The sequence below is a fragment of the Rattus norvegicus genome, chromosome X (genome assembly GCF_021556685.1).
Source record: "Rattus norvegicus strain SHRSP/BbbUtx chromosome X, alternate assembly SHRSP_T2T, whole genome shotgun sequence".
In the NCBI taxonomy this organism is placed as follows: domain Eukaryota; kingdom Metazoa; phylum Chordata; class Mammalia; order Rodentia; family Muridae; genus Rattus; species Rattus norvegicus.
Window position 1 is genome coordinate 26630437 of NC_141554.1, and position 10601 is coordinate 26641037.

Consider the following 10601-nt stretch of genomic DNA (forward strand, 5'->3'; position numbering starts at 1 on the left):
CTTAAAGAATTACAGGAAAACACAACCAAACAGGTGAAGGAATTGAACAAAACCATTCAGGATCTAAAAATGGAAGTAGAAATCACAAAGGGAGACAACCCTAGAGATAGAAAATCTAGGAAAAAGATCAGGAGTCATAGACGCAAGCATCACCAACAGAATACAAGAGATAGAAGAGAGAATCTCAGTGACAGAAGATACCATAGAAATCATCTACACAACTGTCAAAGATAATGTAAAATGCAAAAAGCTCCTAACCCAAAATATCCAGGGAATCCATGACTCAATGAGATCAAACCTAAGGATAATAGGTATAGAAGAAAGTGAGGACTCCCAACTTAAAGGGCCAGTAAATATCTTCAAAAGAATTATAAACACAAACTTCCCTAACCAAAAGAAAGTGATGCCCATAACATACAAGAAGCCTACAGAACTACAAATAGATTGGACAAGAAAAGAAATTCCTCCTGTCACGTAATAGTCAAAACACCAAATGCACAAAACAGAAAAAATATTAAAACCAGTAAGGAAAAAAGGTCAAATGACATATAAATGCAGACTTTCCAGAATTACAAAAGACTTCTCACCAGAGACTATGAAAGTCAGAAGATCCTTAGCAGATGTTATACAGACCCTAAAAGAACACAAAGGCCAGTCCAGGTTATTGTATCCAGTAAAACTCTCAATTAACATACATGGATAAACCAAGATATTCCATGACAAAAACAAATTTACATAATATCTTTCTACATGTCCAGCACTACAAAGGCCAATAGATGGAAAATTCCAATACAAGAAGGGAAAGTATACTATAAAAAAGCGAGAAAGTAATCTTATTGCAACAGATCCAAGAGAAGAGAGGCACCCAAACATAATTCCACCTCTAACAGTAAAAATAACAGGAAACAACAATCATTATTCCTTAATATCTCTTAACATCAATGGACTCAATTCCCCAATAAAAAGACAGAATAACAAATTGCATATGTAAACAGGACCCAGCATCTTGCTGCATACAGGAAATGCATCTCAGTGACAAAGACAGACATTACCTCAGAATAAACAAGTGGAAAACAATTTTCCAAGCAAATGGTCCCAAGAAACAAGCTGGAGTAGACATTCTAATATTGAATAAAATCAACTTTCAACAAAAAGTTAACAGAACATATAAGAAAGGACACTTCATATTCATCAAAGGAAAAATCCACCAAGATGAACTCTCAATCCTAAATATCTATGCTCCAAATGCAAGGGCACCTATGTTCATAAAAGAAACCTTACTTAAAGCTCAAAGCACACATTGCACCTCACATAATAATAGTGAGAGACTTTGACACCCCACTCTCATCATTGGACAGATCATGGAAACAGAGACATAGAGAAACTAACAGAAGTTATGAACCAAATGAATTTAAAAAGATATCTATAGAACATTTCATCTTAAAACAAAAGAATATACCTTCTTCTGATCACCTCATGGTACTGTCTCCAAAACTGACCATATAATGGATAATAAAACAGGCCTCAAAAGATACAAGAAGACTGAAATAATCCCATGCATGCTATGAGATCACCATGGACTAAGGCTGGTCTTCAATAGCAACAAAAATGACAGAAAGCCCACATATACATGGAAGCTGAACAACACTCTACTCAATGGTAACTTGGTCAAGGAAGAAGTAAAGAAAGAAACTAAAGATTTTTTTAGAATTTAATGAAAATGAAGGTACAACATACCCAAACTCATGGGACACAATGAAAGCAGTGCTAAGAGGAAAACTCATAGCTCTGAGTGCCTCCAAAAAGAAACTGGAGGGAGCATACATTAGCATACATTAGCAACTTGACACCACACCTACAAGCTCAAAAAGAAGCAAATACAAACAAGGGTAGTAGACAGCAGGAAATAATCAAACTCAAGACTGAAATCAGGGAAGAAGAAACACAAAAGATTATAAAAAGTATCAACAAAACCTGGAGCTAGTTCTTTGAGAAAGTCAACAAGATAGATAAATCCTTGGCTAGACTAACTAGAGGGCCCAGAGAGAGTACCAAACTAACACAATCAGAAATTAAAAAAGGAAACATAATAACAGAATCTGGGGCTGGAGAGATGGCTCAGCGGTTAAAAGCACCGACTGCTCTTCCTGAGGTCCTGAGTTCAAATCCCAGCAACCACATGGTGGTTCACAGCCATCTGTAATGAGATCTGATGCCCTCTCCTGGTGTCTGAAGACAGCTACAGTGTACTCATATACAATAAATAAAATCTTAAAAAAATTAAAAAAAAAAACAGAATCTGAGGAAATTTAAAAAGTCATCAAATCTTACTACAAAAGACTATATTCAACAAAATTGGAAAATCTGCATGAAATGGTCAATTTTCTAGACAGATACCAGGTACCAAGTTAAATCAGGACCTGATAAACCACCTAAACAGTCCCATAATCCCAAAGAAACAGAAGCAGTCATTAAAGGTCTCCCAACAAAAAAAGCCCAGGACCAGGTGGGTTTAGTGCAGAATTCTCTCAGACCTTCATAGACAACCTCATACCAATACTGTCCAAACTATTCCACAAAATAGAAATGGAAGGAGCACTACCCAATTCCTTCTATGAAGCCACAATTATGCTTATACCTAAACCTCACAAAGACCCATCAAAGAAAGAGAACTTCAGACCACTTTCCCTTATGAATATCAATGCAAAAATACTCAATAAAATTCTAGCAAACTGAATCAAAGAACAAATCAAAATGATCATCCATCATGATCAAGTAGGCTTCATTCCAGGAATGCAGGTATGGTTTAATATATGGAAATCCATCAACATAATCCATTATACAAACAAACTAAAAAAAGAAAACCACATGATCATTTCATTAGATGCTGAAAAAGCATTTGACAAAATACAACATCCCTTCATGATAAAAGTCCTGGAAAGAATAGGAATTCAAGGCCCATACCTAAATATAGTAAAAGCCATATAAAGCAAACCAGTCACTAGCATTAAACTAAATGGAGAGAAACTTGAAGCAATCCCACTAAAATCAGGGACCAGACAAGCCTGCCCACTCTCTCCCTACTTATTCAATATAGTTCTTGAAGTTCTAGACGGAGCAATCAGACAAAAAAAGGAGGTCAAAGGGATACAAATTGGAAAGGAAGAAGTCAAAATATCAACTATTTGTGGATGATACAGTATACTTCAGTGACCACAAAAGTTCCACAAAAGAACTACTAAGCCTGATAAACAACTTCAGCAAAGTGGCTGGATATAAAATTAACTCAAACAAATCAGTAGCATTCCTCTACTCAAAGGATAAACAGGCTGAGAAAGAAATGAGGGAAATGACACCTTCACAATAGTCCCAAATAGTATAAAATACCTCGGTGTGACTCTAACAAAGCAAGTGAAAGATATGTATAACAAGAACGTCAAGTCTCTGAAGAAAGAAATTGAAGATCACAGAAGATGGAAAGATTTTCCATGCTCATGGATTGGCAGGATTAACACTGTAAAAATGGCCATCTTGCCAAAAGCAATCTACAGATTCTATGCAATCCACTTCAAAATTCCAACTCAATTCTTCATAGAGTTAGAAAGAACAATTTGCAAATTCATTTGGAACAACAAAAAACCCAGGATAGCAAAAACTATCTACAACAATAAAAGAACTTCTGAGAGAATCACGATCCCTAATCTCAAGATGTATTGCAAAGTAATAGTGATAAAAACTGTATGGTATTGGCAGCTATCAATGGGATAGAATTGAAGACCCAGAAATGAACCCACACACCTATGGTCACTTGATCTTCAACAGGGGGCTAAAACTATCTAGTGGATAAAAGATAGCATTTTCAACAAATGGTGCCGGTTCAACTAGAAGTCAGCATGTAGTCAGCAAATCAATTCATTCTTATCGCCCTCTACAAGGCTTAAGTACAAGTGGATCAAGGACCTCCACATCAAACCAGATACACTCAAACTAATAGAAAAAAAAATTAGGGAAACATCTCAAACACCTGGGCACTGGGGAAAATTTCCTTAACAAAACACCAATGGCTTATGCTCTATGATCAAGAATCGACAAATGGGACCTCAAAAAATTGCAAAGCTTCTGTAAGGCAAAGGACACTGTCATTAGGACAGAATGGCAACCAACAGATTGGGGAAAAAATCTGTACAAATCCTACATCTGATAGAGGGCTAATATCCAAAATATACAAAGAACTCAAGAAGTTAGACTCCAGAGAACCAAATAACCCCATTAAAAATGGGGTACAAATCTAAACAAAGAATTCTCAGTTGGGGAATATCGAATGGCTGAGAAGTACATACAGAAATGTCCAACATCCTTAGTTATCAGGGAAATGCAAATCAAAACAACCCTCAGATTCCACCTCATGCCAGTCAGAATGGCTAAGATCAAAAACTCAGGTGACAACAGATGCTGACGAGGATGTGGAGAAAAAGGAACACTCCTCCATTGTTGGTGGAATTTCAAACTGGTACAACCTCTCTGAAAATCAGTCTGGCAGTTCCTCAGAAAATTGGACATAGTGCTACCTGAAGACCCAGCACTACTGGGCATGTACCCAAAAGATGCCCCAACATATAACAAAGACACATACCCCATTATGTTCATAGCAGCCTTATTTATAATAGCCAGAAGCTGGAAAGAACCCAGATGCCCTTCAACAGAGGAATGGATACAGAAAATGTGGTACATCTACACAATGGAATATTACTCAGCTATCAAAAACAATGACTTTATGAAATTCATAGGCAAATGGATGGAACTGGAAAATATCATCCTGAGTGAGGTAACCCAATCACAGAAAAACACACATGGTATGCACTCATTGATAAGTGGATATTAGCTCAAATGCTTGAATTACCCGAGATGCACAGAACACATGAAACTCAAGAAGGATGACCAAACTGTAGATGCTTCATCCTTCTTAAAAGGGGGAATAAAAATATTCATAGGAGGAGATATGGAGACAAAGTTTGGAGCAGAGACTGAAGGAATGGCCATTCAGAGCCTGCCCCACCTGGGGATCCAGCCCATATATACACAGCCACCAAACCCAGACAATATGGATGAAGCCAAGAAGTGCATGCTGACAGGAGTCTGATATATCTGTCTCCTGAGAGGCTCAGTTAGAGCATGACAAATACAGAGGTGAATGCTAGCAGCAAACCATTAAACTGAGAATGGGGTCCCCATTGGAGGAGTTACAGAAAGGTTTGAAGGAGCTGAAGGGTCTTATAACCCCATAAGAACAATAATACCAACCAACTAGAGCTTCCAGAGACTAAACCACCATCCAAAGAGTACACATGGACAGACCCATGGCTCCAGGTGCTTATGTATCAGAGATGTCCTTGTTGGGCACCAATGGTAGGAAAAGCCCTTGGTCCTGCCAAGGCTGGAACCCCTAGTCAGCCTCTGTCAGGCTCTGAATGGCCATTCCTTCAGTCTCTGCTCCAAACTTTGTCTCCATATCTCCTCCTATGAATATTTTTATTCCCCCTTTTAAGAAGGATGAAGCATCTACAGTTTGGTCATCCTTCTTGAGTTTCATGTGTTCTGTGCATCTCGGGTAATGTCAGGGCAGGGAGCCAAGGCAGAAAGGGTTGGGTGGTTGGGTCGAGAAAAGGGGATAACATTTGAAATGTAATTATAAAAAAATCCAATAAAAAAAAATCAAGGAGTTCATGGGAAAAGCTCTTAGTGACTTAACTGCCACTAAGGAATGAATGGCCTGGGTTTCAAATAATTTTACTGGCATGTTCTATCAAATCTTACAAGAATGGGTGTTTTAATTAAATTAACCTAGAAACCGCAGAGTAATTTCACAAAAATAAGGAACACACCTGAAACAGGATTATAAGGAAGCCCCAGAAGTGACTATTTGCTGACATATACCCTAGAATCTTGGTACCTATTACAGCCAACAAAAGAGAAAGATAATAGCGAGCCTAACCCAGCAGAGTGCCCAACACTGCTCCATGTTTCTTTTTCAACTCTGATTTGTCGTCACAAACTGTTAACACTATCATTAATTACTGTAGCTCTTAGAGGAAATAGTTGATAACATGTATAACAATCTTTAAAAAGTTCAGATCCAGAGGGACACAAAACAAAAGATATGAATGTGGGAAGGAGATTACGAGGAAACAGAGGTGGACACGGGAGGGAGAAAGATAAGAATGTGGGGGATGAGAGCAGTCAGAAGGCATTTGAAATAGTTAAAGAAAACAAATTTAAGTTTTAAATCAAGGGATAGCATTCCTAAAAAGCTAACAGTAATATTTCTGTATTGGAGGTAGTGACTGTGCAATTATAATAAATATACAAATATTTGTTGAATTGTGTATTTAACATGAGTTAAGTATTTCTCAATTAGCTTATAGGTTAATGATTTCCTTATGGTACTTTCATACATACTTTGCTTTGATTCTACACAGAACAAGTTAATCCAAATAGATCGGGAATTGTGTTAGATAAGTATTCCCCGAGTAAGTACCGCATAGAGACCTGGGACATGAACAAGGTCTGTTCTCCACATAGAATGGTCTTGCAGGGAGATGAGAATTACATAAGCACCAGACAAAGGTGACACAGAGGAGAGTGAAAGGAGAGAGGAAGAAAAGAAAAGGAAGGGAAATGAGGGGAGGGAAGGCACTCATGCACAAATACTCCTCTGGAGCAAGAAGAGGACAAAGCAGGCCTTGAGCTACCATGTGGATGCTGGGATTTTAATCTGGGTCCTCTGTGTGAACAATAAGACTGTCTTAACTGTGGAACCACCATTCTAGCCCCCAACACTTTTTTCTGGGCCAGAGTCCCACTATGTTGTAAATGGAACTTTTAAACTCCAGATATAATTGTCATCTCAGAGGTTTACGCCTCAGACTGCTAACCTAGGCCTAGTCCTGGAAGCTTCTGCCCTCCATATAGTATACTCTAAGCCTAGAATATTTTCAGCCTCCAAGACTTGCTACTGAAAAGCTTACCCTTTGTAGGTACTTTTGAGCTCTGGCTGGCTAGATTAACTCAGCTGTTTTGGCTCAAAACTCCTCTCAAAGCTGACTGGTCCAATTGGGCTTCTCTCAGCCTCTCCTGAACTGCTCTGCTTGCCTTCATACTAACTTTGGCAATAATGTTCTGAACTGGCTCCTTCTCCTTCTCTGGCTTGTTCTCTCTTCTAACTCCCTTTGTACATCCATCCTGGTAAAACTGCCTGCTTTTTCTGCACTGCTCCTTAGGTAGCTTCCCTTTACTCCCTTTTCTTGTCAAATCTTTCTCTGACTCATCACTTTGCCACTAAATCAGCCATCACTTTCCAACATGGGTGCTTCCTTCTACAGACTAATTTTACCTTCATTGTTTGGGATTAAAGTATGTGTGAAGGGTTGATTCACACCACAACTAGAAACATTTTTTTTCATTAAATAACACAATCTTGGGGTACACAGTGTGATCAAATATCCTGCAACACTATGCAGTCCTAGATATCCTAAAACTTGCTATGTAGACCAAGCTGGCTTTGAACTTAGAGAGATCGTCCTTCTTTTGTCTCCGAGTTCTGGGATTAGAGGCATGAGCTACCACACTGGGCTTGGTAAGATATTTTTATTAGGTATATACATAGAAAGTAATCTTTCTTAGTCTGCCACAGAACCCCTCAGTTTTAACTTAAATATCCTTCCCAATAACCTGGGAGGCTCCTGTTTCTACCACTGTGTCACTTAACATTCTTCCTCTTCACTATTGGAGGTGTGCCAATATCCTCCTAGGGTTTTATCCTCTGTGTCCTTTCCTAAACATAGGCAGAATAGGGTGGGAGGATTGGAAAACATGTACCTGAATACAGAAAGCCTTCTCCCTACCCCCACCCTTTTGAGACAGGATCTTACTATTTAGCTCTGTCTAAGCTGGAACTTAAATCTGCATACCAGACTAAATTCACAGAGATCTTCTTGCCTCTGCCTCCAAAGTGCTGGGATTAAGATTAAAAGCATGTACCACTATGCCCAGCCAGCAAGCCCTTCTATTATGTCCCTTTTGCTTATGATTTTAGATCCTTCTCAAGTTTCTTAGGATATGATGGGGGAAAAGACAAAAAATAATTTAGTGAGTATACATTGTGATAAATTCTGGGAGGAGAGGGAGCAGAGCCAATGTGGGGCTAGGAAGGTTTCTTGGGGGCAATAATCTTAACTCAATGCAGCAAATGGTTCGCTAGAGCACTGGAGGTCAGAGTTACGACAGACCTAATTATTACACTGACTGATTAATGGCTTGATTTTGTTGGGGGGAAGGAGCATGTGGGCTGCAGCATGTGTGTGGCAGAGAGAAGTCGATTTGCGGGAGTTGATTTTCTCTTTCTACCATGTGGTTCTTAGGGATTAAATTCAGCTTGTGAGGCCTTGTGGCAAGCACCTTTATGCACCAAACCACTTACCTACCTGCTATATCTCTATTTTATGTTCTTTCCAGAAGAATTGGAAACCATCTTCAACTGTTAAAAGATGGTTAAATACACTGAGATATATCCACATTTTCCAATTCTATGCAGCAAAATTTCTAACACTTAGCACACCAATACTACAGTATCACACTGGTTGACAAGCAGACAATGTTTATTGAATTAATAAACAAACCCAGACTGGACAATAAATTTCACAGAAAACATTTTAATAGGTGTGCTGGTTAGGTTCATGTCAATTCGACATAAGCTAGAATCATTCTGAAAGAGGGAACCTCAATTGAGAAAATGCCCCCACCATAATGGTCTAAGGGAAAACCTGTAGTACATTTTCTGGATTGATGATTGACAGTGGGTGAAGCTCAATGTGTCCAGTGTCACTCCTAAGCTGGTGGTTCTGGGTGCCATAAGAAAGCAGGCTGACAGAGGAATTAAGAAATCCCACAGAATCAACTATCCTGGCTCAAAGGGGCTCACAGAGACTAAACTGACAAGAGAGCCTGTATGAGACTGACCTGGCCTTCTGTATAAATGTTACAGTTGTGTAGCTTGGTCTTCTTGCGGGACTCCTAACAGCAGGAGTGGGAGCGGGAGCTGTCTCTGAGTGTTTTGCTGGCTTTTGGGACCCCTTTCCTCATACTGGGTTGCCTCTTCCAGCCTTAATACAACAGGGGGTGCCTAGTCTTACTGAAACTTGATATGCCATGTTTGGTTGATATCCATGGGAGGCCTGCCCTTTTCTGAAGAGAAATGGAGGAGTGATGAAAGGGAAGAAAGGGGAGTTGGAAGGGAAGGAGGGAGGAGAAACTGTGGTCAGGAGGTAAAAATAAATAAAGGAGAGAAAGAGAGGGAGGGAGGAAGAAAGGAAAGAAAAGGAAAGGAAAGGAAGCAGGGAAGCAGGCTGAGCGGGCTAGCAGTCAGCACTTCTCCATGGCTTCTGTCTCAGTTTCTGCTTCCTTGTTACTGCCTTGAGTTCCTTCCTTGACTCACCTGAGTGATGGACTGTGATAAGGAAGTATAAGATGAAATAAACTCCTTCTCAAGTTGCTTTTGCTCATAGTGTTTCTTCACAGCAACAGACACCCTAATTAAGACAATAAACATGCTTATTAAAGGACTGCTACAGCTAATGACCTAAAAAGCCTATAAAAACACAATAATACGAATGACATCCTTATAATGATCATATAGTATATGTGCTATAATAGTCCCATTTTATAGATGAGGAATCAGGAGTTAGTGAACCACACATACATAATATAACATAAATTAAATCAGGTGAGTCTGACTCCAGAACACATCCCTTGATACTGCCAACTCATCCCAACAATTGGCAAAAAGCAAATCAAGTGCTTTGGATAAGGAATAGGTGAATGATCAAGAAATATATGAAAAGATACCCAATCTCATTAATAATTGAAGAAAATCAAGTGAAAACAGAAACTTCATGTTTAGTGCCTATAATTATAACAATGATTTCTGATTAACAATAGAATTGCTGAATTCTCTCATTCCCTGTCCCTGTCTCTGTCTCTGTCTCTGTCTCTCTGTCTCTGTCTCTCTGTCTCTCTGTCTCTCTCTCTCTCTCTCTCACACACACACACACACACACACACACACACACACACACACACCACTGGTGGGGAAATATACCATATGGACAAATTGTAAATATTAAAATTGAAATCTCTTTATACTTTTATACAATGTATTTATTTTATATGTGCATATGCAGGGGATAGGGACAGGGATGAACCACAGAGCACATGTGGATGTTGGAGGGGGAAACTGTGGAGTTGGTTCTCCCCTTCCAACTTTACATGGTTTCCAGGAACCGAAGTCAGGCTGCCAGGCTTACTCAGCAAGCACTTCTGCCCATCATAGGCCCGGGAATCTTCGTTTTGTAGAAATAGTTTCACAAATGTCCAAAGTTATTTATTAAAAGGTTATTCCTAAAGTAGAGGACCAATCCCTGGGGCTGTTCTACATTTCCATCCATGAGGGAGTGTTTAAATGAATTATAATACCTTTGGGTTTAATAGTGCAACTCCACTAAATAGTGGACTTTTATGGAAAGACTTCCACTGTTTATTGGCATATG

General features: G+C 39.2%; 1 protein-coding gene across 3 annotated transcripts in view; it reads right to left on the minus strand.

The window, feature by feature from the left end:
• The window catches only part of Apex2 (apurinic/apyrimidinic endodeoxyribonuclease 2), a 96770-nt gene that overhangs the window by 33281 nt on the left and 52888 nt on the right, over positions 1 to 10601 (minus strand). For 2 of the 3 annotated variants that reach the window (XR_015646346.1, XR_015646345.1), the window contains exon 6: positions 9491 to 9584. The gene's annotated coding sequence lies outside the window, so the exon portion shown is untranslated. Of the gene's footprint in view, positions 1 to 8480; positions 8534 to 9490; positions 9585 to 10601 lie in introns of all 3 variants that reach the window. The other variant, XR_015646347.1, reaches the window with a different exon arrangement.